The sequence below is a fragment of the Tachysurus vachellii genome, chromosome 15 (genome assembly GCF_030014155.1).
Source record: "Tachysurus vachellii isolate PV-2020 chromosome 15, HZAU_Pvac_v1, whole genome shotgun sequence".
Lineage (NCBI taxonomy): Eukaryota > Metazoa > Chordata > Actinopteri > Siluriformes > Bagridae > Tachysurus > Tachysurus vachellii.
This window is the reverse complement of record NC_083474.1, coordinates 23,008,290-23,022,329: the sequence shown is the minus strand read 5'-3', so window position 1 is coordinate 23,022,329 and position 14,040 is coordinate 23,008,290. Positions and strand designations below refer to the sequence as shown.

Here is a 14,040-nt window from a genome sequence, read left to right as displayed (position 1 = left end):
ATATCTAAAGCAAAAAATGTCTTATTGTGATGACACGCGGTGTGTATGTTCGGCCAAGGATTCCGATCGCATCTATGTGCTTATTGTGAGTCCCAGGTATAGCGCCACCAACAGGCCCCAGGAAGTGTGTCAGTCACAAAGGTGGATTTTTTGTCAGCTTCATGCAGTAAACTTTTAAATACTCCTCCTAGGGGATTCATGCAATTGAGACCAGACTTGGCCAACATGGTGCAGAGATATTGCAGATGCGAAATTGCGAACGGATTTTTGATATCTCAAACACTGTTCTCATGGTAACGTGTCAAACTTTACTTTCTTTTTCAGGCATATTTAAGTCTTTTGGCGTGCTTAGATTAACTTGAAATTTGACACATACATCACATTTGTCGGCTGTTAAGTGTGGACAAAAAGGTCAGACAAAGGTGTGTCTCTTAAGTGGCTCACTAGCGCCCCCGTTTGTCTAAAATGTGGGGTTTCATTTACCTACAGTCCCCAAATGGGTCAGTAACAACATAAAATAGTCCACTGATATTTACCCACTTGATGCACTTGCCCACCGTGCATTGTTTTCTGGAAGGCACCGTATAGCGATGAACAAACGTGCGAAGGCCCGTCATCGCTGCTTGCAGCTATATTTTACTATGAGTTTGCTCAAGTGCTCAGAGCCCTAGCAGCTTTTAGAGCCTGTCTATAGCTGGATATAATGTCCTTATACACAATTCTAGCAAAAAATAGCGCCTATGCTGTTAGTCATTACATCTAGATCGTTTGTGTTTAAGGGTACAGTAAGAAGTCCAGACAGATCAGGCAGGTTATTTGTGAATCTGTCTTTAGTGGTCAGAATAATAGTTCTACCGAGTCGATAACGTGGTGAGACACAGTTAGTCTGTTCTACAGGTAGTGTGTACAGTATGAGGTAATGGTCTGTGATGTCATCACTTTGAGGTATGATATCTATATCAGTGACATCTACTCCGTGTGATATTATTATATTACATTGTGCTTTCTGAAATTAAATAAAGTCAACTAAAGTTTGATAGAAAACAAATAAAAAAGCAATTAAATTTTATAGACTGAGGTACATGAACAAATCATTAAGTAATTATTGTGGTTAACGCTTTCCAGTAAAAATGTACAAAACCTAACGGTAGGTGATGCATTTGTTCAGGTGAAGAACACACACAAGTTTGACTGTTGTAATAGAATTGTGGTCATGTTTAACATTGTGGAATAAATAACATTAACAATATGGAATAAAACACTTAGACAATAGGATGCAAGGCAGAGTTACAATCCCAAATCTTTCTTTAATCCTACATACTTTACATATTTCCTGCCTTCACAGTGTGGGCCAGGACAATATTGGCCATGAATTCTCTCATAATCAGTGTCTATAGATTATAAACGTTAAATCTATTTAGAATGTATAAATATCCTGTCTAAAGTATCCTGGCTCAGTTGGTTAAGGCTATGGGTTGTTGAATGGAGGACTGGGGTTCAAGTCTCAGTGTTGCCAAGATGCCACTGTTGGGCCCTTAAACAAAGCCCTTAACCTTCAGTACTCCAGGGCTGCTGTGTCATGGATGACCCTGCACTTTGACCCCAACTTCCAGAGCTAGGATATGCAAAGAAAAGAATTTAATACGAATGATTTCTGTTCTCACTTCTTTACCCACTAACACCATTCATTACAATATACAGTAAATCTTACAGTGTCAAAAGGATTTAAAGGACAAGTGTAGATTTAAAGAGTCAGATTCATTTAAGTCTGATTTACTGATTTACAAACAACCTTCTTGTGTATTTAAAAGTATAGTTTAAAAAGGAACAAATTCATTAAAATAAACTTTTAAATGAAATTTAAATGACAAAGAATCCACAAAAGACTAAAGTTACTTCAGAAGGCAGTCAGTACAGATATTACTGTGAAGCAGCTCTATGGCTCTAAAAGCTTAACAAGAAGGGATTAAAGAAATAAAAAGTAAGATCAGTCTTTATGTCAGTCTTTATATCAGTCTTTATATCAGTCTTTATATCAGTCTTTATATCAGTCTTTATCTCAGTCTTTATATCAGTCTTTGTATCAGTCTTTATATCAGTCTTTATATCAGTCTTTATATCAGTCTTTATCTCAGTCTTTGTATCAGTCTTTATATCAGTCTTTATATCAGTCTTTGAAGTCACTGTGAATCTCAGCTAATGGATAGAAACCTAAGAGAAAAAGGAGACAACACAGAGTATAAGTTTTGCTCTTATGCTTTATTGCTTTAAAATAAAGTGCATTGATCATAAACATCTCACATACAAAAACTGTTGAAACTACACTAACATTACTATTTTATAGAAACTCCTTCATCAATCGATTATTGACCTTTTCAATAGAATGAACAAAAAAGTACCGAGTTACTTTCAGGAGTAAATAAAAAAAGAAGAAAGAAAACATTTTAAGATCTTTTAAAAAAAGATCTTTTCTGTTCAATCACAAAAACGACTCTTCAGTTTGGTGAATCGGTTCCAAACGTTCAAGAGATGTTTTGAGCCGAATCAAAGAATCGACAAATTACTGCTTGTACTACAATATTTTTTCCGGAAGCCTTCATAACATATTACGATGTTATACCTTTTTTTAAATCCCAGCCCACAAAAAATTCCCTGTTTAAGCACCTAAACGACTCCAAAGGTTCCAAAACTTTCTAGAGCTGATTTGATAAACAGATTCAAAGAATTGATTCATTCCCAAATGACACACCAACACTATTTACCTCAGCGAAATCTCGAAGTCAGGGCTATTCAATTAGTTTGTCACAGGGCTCTCAAGTTTTGAAGACAGGCAAGCGTGACCCCCCCCCCCCCCCATCCCCCTCCCAAAAACAACAACAACTTGTTGTTGATGTTTATTGATTATTAATGTTGATTATTGTAAGTGTTTGTTGCCTTTTTGGACTCCTTTATCATTTGTAATGTTGCTCCCATATAAAACAGTTCAGCACAAGCCCAGACATTTTTAGGGTCATGGTTGAGGACAATATCCCGTGCAGAGACGAGCTGTTTCATGTTGAGGTTTTTTTCAAACCGACCATCGAAAACATCCTCGCTAATGAATGTTTTTTTTTCATTGGTTGTTGGGTTAAATCTTAATTGTGATATTTTCTGATTGGCTATTGTGTAGCCTCTTTTTGATTGACTGATAAGTGTCAGGCTCGACTAAGAACTAAGATGCGCTTGATTCCTGCCCAGTTCCATAGAGACAGCGGTGTGGACAGATACATTTTGGGCGCTGTGGCTTATTAAATATATGATAAATAGTCAAAAAGTTTTTCTGCGTGAGAAATACGATGTGTGGCAGGAGAGCATGAAAAAAGACCCAAATGAGTGACTGTCACTCTCAATGCGTGACACTTGACAGCTCTGTTGTCATGTGGATCAGTTCATGAAAAGCGTCCCAAACGAGGGCCCGTGTTGTATTTTGAAACTGCATTAGAACATGAACTGTAATTTAAGTGCAAATAAAATAAGTTCACAATGTAGAAAATATCATTGTTTCATGGTGTTTTTTCTCTCACAGGAGCTCGTGCTCGCGTCACTCGAACAAAGTCACGTGACTCCTGCTCTGTACTGCGACTGCGCAGAAGACTGAACTGAGAGAAAATACAGTTTATTAACAGTTTATTCTTCCACTTCTGAAGTCTGTCACCATATTATAAAGGATTGAGGAAGGAGTCTGAATAATTCCAGAGTGCACTGTATGTTAAGTGTTAAGCAGAAAATTGTTAAAGATATAAGATAATAAAGGTCTTTTACACACAGTAGGTTGTGTTTCCACCAGCAAGCAGCACAGAAAGACAGAGCAGTTTGAGTAAAGTTTATTATTTCTGAGGAGACATTGAACATTTTTATATCAACTATAATAAACCCATCCTAATAGTGCATACAGTTAAATAGTCTGTTTCTACATTCTGCATTCATTACTGTTCCAGTTGCTGCACTCAAAATGTCCAGTGTAGCTCAGGGACAAATTAAATCTCACACCTCACTTATAGTTTTTATAAACACTTTTACTAACTTTTTATTTTGGATCACAAAACCTCACAGATGATTTATTAAAACACAGCCAGACTCCAGCATAAAGAGGCTGAGTGAATGTGGTGTGGACTCTGTGGAGGAGCCTCATGGTGTCAGAGACACTGTAGAAGGACAGAGTTCCTGCACTGTGATCCACATACACTCCTATTCTGGAGGATGATGGACCTCGGAGCTTAGTATGAATGTTGTTGTGATAGAAAGAGACAGAGGAAGAAGAACACCACACACTCCAGGACTGATTGTTGCCTCCAAACACACACTCATCACCCCATCCTTTCCTGCTGATCTCTTTATATGACACTGATATTAACACAACATCACAGCTCCTCTCCACCTCCCAGTAACAGCGTCCACACACACTCTCCTTACACAACACCTGAGTCCAGGAGTCAAATCTCTCTGGATGATCAGAGTATCGCTGATGTGTCTCACTGCATGTCACCACTCTGTTCTTCTCAGACAGAATGAGTTGATGATGTGCTGTGTTTGGATCCAGAGTCAGATAACAGAAATCTACAGTAATAAAATGTCCACATGTTAGATGTTAATCACAGGATTTATAATAAGTGTGTGTGAGACACCTGTCTGTGTTTCTATCCTCCTAATGCAGCTCTATAAACATGGATCAGATTTAGATCAACAATACAGACATTTTAACACTGTGTGTGTGTCTGTGTGTGTGTGTGTGTGTGTGTGTGTGTGTATGTGTGTAAAACTTACACTGCAGAAAATCTTCTCTGCTCTTTGGTTCTGAAGGTAAAATCATCTGAACTGCTGCAGCTTTGGAGACACAGAGACAAAATGGAGACAGAAAAATGAGGTGGAAACAGTTTAAAGTGTGAATGTGAAAAATTTGCTTCCTCACGTTTATTTCAGACGTCAACAACGTCACCATCTCAATTTATTCGTCAGCTACGATTTTCTCCACAAATGTAAGATTTGTACTTTGTTTGTCTGCTAAATTGATCTTGATGTCATTTACAAGACTGATGCTAATACTGTGTGATTTTCTGCAGTCTTGTTCCTGCTTACTTCTTATTTCTGTTAGATGAATTTTATGGCTCTTTTTACTGTGATACAGAAACAATGTTTGTTTGTTCACCTTGTGGTCTGATTTTGTTGAATTTCTCCTCACAGATTTGTTCGACTCGTTTTTTCAGATCTGAGAGAGATTTCCTCACTCCGTCAAATGAGAGATGTTGATTGACAGTGAAGCTGGGTGAGTCGTCACATCCAGGAGAAACACAGAGAGACGGGAAACTCTACAGAGAGGAAACACATCATAGAGAAGGAGAAAAGTGGACGAGAGGAACGAATGAATCTCAGACTGAATCAGAACAAAGACACACTTGTGATCTCAGACAGGAACATTTCTTGTTGCTGTAATGAGCTTTTAGGAGGAAACTTTGTGAGGAACAGCGCCCTCTGTAGATCAGACAGTGAGTGTTACCTGGAGGAAGTGGAGGTCATTGTGTGTGTGTGAAAGCTGCTCCAGTTCAGTGACTCTCCTTTTAAGATCAACAATCTCCTGCTCCAGTTGATTCAGGAGTCGTTCAGCTCGACTCACTTTAGCTTTCTCCTGAGCTCTGATCAGCTCCGTCACCTCCGAGCGCTTTTTATCCATGGAGCTGTTGCTGCCTGCTTGTGAACATATCTGTAAGGACACACACACACACACACACACACACACACACACACACACACACACAGATCCGTTTAAAGATCAACTCTTTCTCTCACAGTGACTCTATAATGTGTGTGTTTATGTGAATCTCTCAGTTTCCTCCTCACCTTAATAACGTCCACAGTCTGTTTCAGCTCCTGCACCTTCTTCTGCTTCTCCTGGATCCTCTGCTGGGATTTTATCTGATCCTCCTTTAATTCATTCTGAGACCAAATACAATATGTTTAATTAATAGGAAGGGGGGCACGGTGGTTAGCACGTTTGCCTCACACCTCCAGGGTTGGGGGTTCAATTCCCACCTCCGCCTTGTGTGTGTGGAGTTTGCAGGTTCTCCCCGTGCCTCGGGGGTTTCCTCCGGGTACTCCGGTTTCCTCCCCCGGTCCAAATGCATGGTAGGTTGATTGGCATCTCTGGAAAATTGTCCGTAGTGTGTGATTGTGTGAGTGAATGAGAGTGTGTGTGTGTGTGTGCCCTGTGATGGGTTGGCACTCCGTCCAGGTGTATCCTGTCTTGATGCCCGATGACGCCTGAGATAGGCACAGGCTCCCCGTGACCCGAGGTAGTTCGGATAAGCGGTAGAAGATGAGTGAGTGAGTGTGAGAATTAATAGGAATAAAACTAAAATACAAAGAATTGTAGCTGTAATTAAATAAGAAACTACAATCATTGTCCCCAGCACACATCATCACACTCATCACCCTCTCCTTTCCTGCTGATCTCTTTATATCAGACTGCTCTTAACATGGTGCCCTGTGATGATGTGGAGTCCCACCAGGGTGAACTCTCCTGGTTACCACCAGAGGCTCCTCAACCTGGATCAGGACAAATATATCTAGACCAAACTATGAGCAGAAGCTTCCCAGATCTCCAGCTCAGGGTTCTTTTTACGTTTCCACAATCACTTTCACACACTCGTTTAGTTGAAGGTGTTGTTTGTACTCGAAAATGACCTTAAACATCTTCCACTGGTATTACACCATATGTTATATGTAGATATATAGTATTTTACATTTTACATTAATATTATTAAATTCATTTTAAACTTTAATTGTATGTATTCATTTATTTTTATTCTTTTTTTTCTTCTTCTTCATATACATATATATATATAAGAAAAATAAGAAATATATATATATATATATATATATATATATATATATATATATATATATATATATATATATACATATATATATATATATATATATTTCTTATTTTTCTTTCCTCTGTTTCTATACTTCTGTAAAGTTGCTTTGAGACAATATGAATTGTTAAAAGTGTGACATAAATAAATTGAATTAGAATTTAAATTAGAATTTTAGTGTGTGTGCATATATAAATATAAAGTAAATATAAATGTGTCTTAAAGAAGCTTCAACACTTTTAGAAGTAAAACAAAATAGACTTTGAAATCAGAATAAAGTGGCACATGACCGTGTTAAATATCTTCATCATCATCATCATCATCATCGTCATGCCGTTGGCTGTTTAAAGTACACTGACTGGTCTGAGCTGTTTCACACGTCTTTACAAAACACATTTTGACTTTTAATAAAAATCCACCTTACACTGACTGACAGTCATATAACCAATCAGATCACCTCAATAGAAATTAGATTAGAAATAGAATTTGTAGAAATTGACTTAAAAAAGAATAATAATATCCAGTTCTCACCTGTTTTTTAGTTCTTTCTGCTTTAGCTGAAACTGTATCATGACCTTTGTGTTCTTCCATCATACACAAGTAACAGATGAGGCTTTGGTCAGTACGACAGTAGATCTCCATCAGTTTGTCATGTTCAGAGCAGATCTTCTCTTGGAGCTCCTCACAGGCTTCAACTAACTTGTGCTTCTTAAAGGCAGGAGACTGATAGTGAGGTTTAAGATGTTCTTCACAATAGGAGGCCTGACAAACCAGACAGGAATTAACAGCTTTGTGTTTTCTCCCTGTGCAGAAATCACACTCCACATCTCCAGGTCCAGCGTAACAGTGAGCAGGAGAAGCAGCTTGGAGTTCAGTCTTCTTCGGTTTCTCCACCACTTCAGCCAGCATGTTGTTCCTGTGTAGAACAGGCCTTGGAGTGAAAGTCTCTCTACACTGAGGACAGCTGTAGACGCCATTCACATCCTCCTGATCCCAGTGAGCATTAATACACACCTTACAGAAACTGTGACCACAGGAAGTAGTCACTGGATCATTCAGGAGATCCAGACACACTGGACAGCTGAAGTGATCCACAGAAAAATGATCTACTGAAATACTGGCCTCTGCCATTTTCCTGCACTGAGAGAGAGTTAAAGAGAGTGAGAGAGAAAGAGAGAGTTCTATAAGTTTTGTTTTCTCTGAAATGAAATTCCTGGTTCAGTGTGTTATAGTGTAACAGAGAGAGAAGGTAAATTAAATGTAAATGTAGAGAGAAGGTGTGGCTTGACAGAGAAAAGGAGCTCAGATTTTTAAGAGAAAGTGAAGTTACACATCAGGAGAGAGAATTGTGTTTAATGTAAAGAATCTCCTCTGTGATTTAAGTTTTTATTAATTGAAATGATTTTTTTCATGTATTTGAATGAGGTAAATCATCACATTATATTTATAATATTCAGACACTTTTTCTCAGTACATTACATCTCGTCACATTACATCACCTCACCTATTATTATATGTTTCTATACTTTATTATTATATGTTTCTATACTAAAAGCACTATACTTAACAATGGATATTGTCTCAAAGCAGCTTTACAGAAGTATAGAAATATAGAATAAAGATGATAAAGTTTGAGTTGCTATTTCTCTCTAACATTTATCCCTAATGATCAAGGCTGATGTGACGGTGGCAAGGAAAAAACTCCCTGAGAGGAACCAGGCTCTAAAGGGAACCCATCCTCATTTGGGTGACACTGGACAGCAAATGATGTAAATGTAAATAATGTCCTTTCTTCACAAGTTTATAGTCAAGTGGAATTGTACAACCAAGTCCTTCTGATGAACTAATGGTCAAACATAAGGAATGCAATTAGGGATAAAAAATATAACCAAAAGGAGGTAGATAAATAAAAAAAAGTATAAACTATATAATTATATAAAATATGAAAATATAAGTATATACATAAATATACATAAATGCATATGGTTTTAATTATTGTCCTTAATGTGTCCATGTGCAGTATGGTGTGTATAAGGTGTATAAAGTGGCACTGTGCTGTGCAAGTCCAGAGTTAAGGTGACAGTCCAGAGTTAAAGAGTCATAGTGCAAGAAAGCTGTGCAGAAAACAGTGAGGGGGAGAGGTCCAGTACTAGACCCAGATCCTGGGTGTTTCCTGGTTTAAACTCTGAATGGCCTGCGGGAAGAAGCTTCTCCTCATTCTCTCTGTGTTAGCTTTCAAGGAGCGGAAGTGTTTCCATAAAGGCAACAAAGAAAAAAGTCCATAGTTGAGATGGCTGAGATCCTTTACAATCTTCCTGGCCCTTGTCTGGCACCGCATGCTGTAGATGTCCTGCAGTGCTTAAGCACTTATGTATGTCGCTCTGGATAAGGGCGTCTGCCAAATGCTGAAAATGTAAATGTGAATGTAAATGTAGACTAAACAAATGTGTTCTCAGCATGGACTTAAACACTGAGACTGTGTCTGAGACCCGAACACTAATTGGAAGTCTGTTCCATAACTGTGGGGTTCTGTTAGAAAAAGTTCTTCTCCTGGTGTAGCCTTTTGTACTTGAGGTACCAACAAATAGCCTGCACCTTTTGATTGAAGTAGGTGTGACGGATCATAAAAAAACAAAAGATCTCTCAGGTACTGTGGCGCGAGAATATTAAGTGCTTTATAGGTTATTAATAGTATTTTATAATCAATGTGAAACTTGACTGGGAGCCAATGCACTGCAGATAAGATAGGGGTGATATGGTCATATCTTCTGGTTCTAGTTAGGACTCTAGCTGCTATGTTCTGGACTAACTGGAGCTTGTTTATGCTTCTACTGGAACATCCAGAGAGTAAAACATTACAATAATCCAACCTAGAGGTAACAAATGCATGAACTAGTGTTTCTGCATCATGTAATGACATCATATTTCTTATCTTAGCAATATTTCTGAGATGAAAGAAGGCTACCCTTGTGGTATTATTTATGTGAGCTTCAGATGAGAGATCAATAATCACACCGAGGTCTTTTAATGCTGCACATGATGTAAAAGAAAGACCATCCAGAGTTACTCTGTAATCAGAAAGCTTACTTCTGTCTGTCTGTGGTCCTAGTACAAGAACTTCTGTGTGTCAGAGTTAAGCAGGAGGAAGTTAGTAAGCGTCCACTTGTCATCTCTCTTATGTTTGATTGTTTTGGGAGTCGAGTTGTTTATAGTCACAACTATGGCTGTAATTCCCCGTTCTGCCCACCAGAGGGAACTGTTGGCCGAATATTGACACTTCCGGTTACTACTTCCTGATCAGTGACTATATAAAGTACGTGTTAACAACGTCACAGTGTGAAGTATCATCAGTGTTTGTGTGTGTTACCGAGCAGTGTTATTTTCTGCTAAGTGTGTTTTGTGTAGGTCTGTTTTCTGTTTATTCCCGTTTTCTCTCTTTTTTCCTGCCCTTTTGTTTTTGTTCGCCCCACTGACTGTTTTTCCGGTTTTTTGGATTGTTTTGCCTTGAACTCTTTATTAAACTCTGTTTCACCAAACATGGATCCTGCTTCTCACTCATTACACTTATTTTGGCCTTTTTTCATAGACATGGCTGCTTGTTATTTCTTGAAGGATCTGGCAACACAAGAGGGAGAGAGCTGAACCGTTATCAACAGTTATAATGGTTATAATAGTAATAATGTTTAACTTAATAATAATTTAGTAGGTGGTGTATTAACTAATTTATAACTGAATTAAACTAACAAACTTGTGCCATCACCGCTCCTACCGAAAGTGAGAAAGAAAGGAAGAAAGAAATTGTTTACTCCCTTCATTTTTTTCTCTTTATCCATTCTATCACATTTACAGGAAGGTTTGTGTTGTGAAGATTTCACAAAAGAAAAAAATTTACTTCTCCTTCATCTCTCTCATTACAGAGCATTAGAATGAACTAGAGGAAAAACAAAGTTATACATGAGGATGTTAGATATGTCATTTATTTCTCCTTTTATTTGTTTGGGTAATTTATAAGTTTATAAAAATGAGTAAAATTAAAATATTGAATTTAATTCTTATGAGTTTCAGCTGAGTGTAAATTTGTCTTTGTGTGTTTTTGTAAAGTTCATTTTAAATATAGACAATAAGGACATAATTCAGTCTAACACAACAGAGAGATTTTCTTTTTCTCTCTTCTTTTTTCAGAGGTAAAGATATTAGTGACACAACGATCTGGAATCAGTTCAAGACAAATTCACCACATGTAAAGCAGCTTACCTGTAGGTGTGTCTCCTTATTCAGGTGTCTACTGTACAATCTGTCATCATCCCGAGCAGGAGAAATAAACCTTTTGCTGCACTGGATGTGTTTTCAGTGCTGACAGATTTCTGTAGTCTAGTATCATGTTTAACACTTGCAGAAACAGCTTGCAGAAAATCTAAAGTTTTTAAATCCTACTAATGCTAACTGTTAGCCACGTTAGCACAAGTGACTCAAATCTATAAAATCAAAAAGGAGGATAAATGTTATCACGGCACATACGCTATTTTATCCCCCAAAAGTTCAATCTATTCCTGTGGATTTGATGTCCGTACTGTGCAGCACTACAGGCTCCATGTTTGTATGTGGAGTTTTGAGCCACCAAACACTTAGAGCCACAAACAAATTGTGAGATCGGAGCACAAAAGAGTAAAGATCACCAAATAACAGGATTTAATACAAACTGGACCAAAGTTAAGTGAATATTTCACTGCTGCAGGAGTAAAGCAGATGAACAGATGAGAGTTTACTGAACCAGGATTCAGGACAAAAACAAAGATGTGGATGTGAGAAAATCTCCAAAACAGATGTAAATTATGAGCTGATCATCAGTTAGGTAGCGATTGGGTTGAAAATCAACATGAAATGCTGCACAGATTGGACTTTACAATCCTTCATACAAAGAAATTTGCTGTGAGGGCAAACAGAAAATCTTCTAAAGATAAGAACATGCCTTATTGTCGTTGTTGTTATTGTCACTTTAATCTGTTGCTAATTCTCTGTGATTTATTAAAGTGTTTAATAATGTGTAATCTTGTCCAGTTCATCAACATCACTACAGTCTATCTGTCTCCCAGTGAAACAGAACAGTGGTCTGATGTCCATGTTCAGTGTCACACAGTGTATTATCTTGAAGATTGAGGAAAGAGTCTGAATAATTTCAGAGTACTGTATGATAGCTGGAGTCTTAACCAGGAAATGGTTCAGGATATAAAATAATGAATGTCTTTCACACTCAGTAGGTTGTGTTTCCACCAGCAGCAGCAGCACAGACACAGCAGTTTGAGAATGATTTATTATTTCTGAGGAAACTTTTTAAGACATTGTAGTGTTTTATGTCAATATAATAAATCCTCCTAATAGTGCATACAGTTATATAGTCTGTGTGAGAACATTTCTTCTTTCTAGAAACATCCTACATTCTGTATTCATTACTGTTCCAGTTTCTGCACACTGTTAACAGTTAAGGTGTGTGTGTGGTGGTTGTGTGTGTGTGTGGTGCAGTGTTGTATAAAGTACTAGAAAGCAATACTTGAGTAAAAGTAAAAGTATCGTACTAGAAAAAGACTTTGGTAGAAGTGAAAGTCACCTTTTAGAATATTACTCAAGTAAAAGTCTTAAAGTATCTGATATTTACTGCACTTAAGTATCAAAAGTAATTTTCTGATATTTAATGGACTTAAGTATTTGAAGTAAAAGTAAAAAGTAAAATTTCAGTGATTTTCAGTAGACATAAGAGACACTTCATCCGGTAGGAAGAATCTTTCATTCCAATGTACAGAAACATTTCTTGCAAATATGGCCACGGGTGTATAACGTTATCTTCTTCACCCTGTTCACCACTATCGTCGGGGTGGTCGTCTACGACAGAGGTGGCTAAACCGCGGCTCCCGAGCCGCATGCGGCTCTTTGCCCGGTTTCATGCGGTTCTTACGTTCATATCGAAGTTTGTGTCTTTTTATATTGCGTGTTCGCTTCGCTTGAGTTAAATATGGTATTTTCGTCAAACGCAGTAGGAGCAAGATCATTTGAGTAAACAATTTGTGTCAAGTTCGCTCTGAAAATGGCAGGGAAAAAAGGTGATGATCATTTGTGCCCATGTGTATGATGTGGCTCTTTGTGGTAACACAGTAAAAAATGTGGCTCTGTTGTGGCTCAGGTTCAGTTGTGCTTCCGCCTCCTTTTGGCAACATTACGCTGAAATAGAGCGTGCGGAGCTGCGTAATGCAATCTAGGAGCTGTGATTCGGCAAACCTCCCTTATTGCAGTCGCAATTTTATTATTTTTTTATTTTATTTTGTAGTAACAAGTAACGAAGATGCTTAGTGGAAATATAGCAGAGTAAAAGTATACATTTTATCTAGGAAATGTAGTGGAGTAAAAGTGAAAGTTGACATAAATTTAAATAGCGAAGTAAAATACAGACACGTGAAATTTCGACTTAAGTACGGTAACGAAGTATTTGTACTCCGTTACATTACAACACTGGTGTGGTTGTTGTGTGTGTGTGGTGGTTGTGTGTGTGGTGGTTGTGTGTGTGTGTGGTGTGGTTGTGTGTGTGTGTGTGTGTGTGTGTGTGGTTGTGTGTGTGTGTGGTGGTTGTGTGTGTGTGTGTGTGGTGGTTGTGTGTGTGTGTGTGTGGTTGTGTGTGTGTGTGTGTTCGTGTGTGTGTGGTGATTGTGTGTGTGTCTGTATGGTGGTTGTGTGTGTGTGTTCGTGTGTGTGTGGTGGTTGTGTGTGTGTGTGGTGGTTGTGTGTGTGGTGGTTGTGTGTGTGCGTGGTGGTTGTGTGTGTGTGTGGTGGTTGTGTGTGTTTGTGTGTGTGTGTGGTTTGGTTGTGTGTGTGTGTGTGGTGTGGTTGTGTGTGTGGTGGTTGTGTGTGTGTGGTGGTTGTGTCTGTGTGTGGTGGTTGTGTGTGTGTGTGTGGTGTGGTTGTGTGTGTGGTTGTGTGTGTGTGTGGTGGTTGTGTGTGTGTGGTTGTGTGTGTGTGGTTGTGTGTGTGTGGTGGTTGTGTGTGGTTGTGTGTGTGTGTGTGTGTGTGAGAGAGAGAGAGAGAGAGAGAGGGAGAGAGAGAGAGAGAGATATATTTAATCGAATCTGCTGCTTGGCCGAAG

General features: G+C 38.3%; 1 pseudogene; it reads right to left on the bottom strand.

Moving 5' to 3' along the window:
* Positions 1-3,848: 3,848 nt before the first annotated feature.
* On the bottom strand, positions 3,849-8,047 carry LOC132857682 (tripartite motif-containing protein 16-like; annotated as a pseudogene).
* Positions 8,048-14,040: the final 5,993 nt, after the last annotated feature.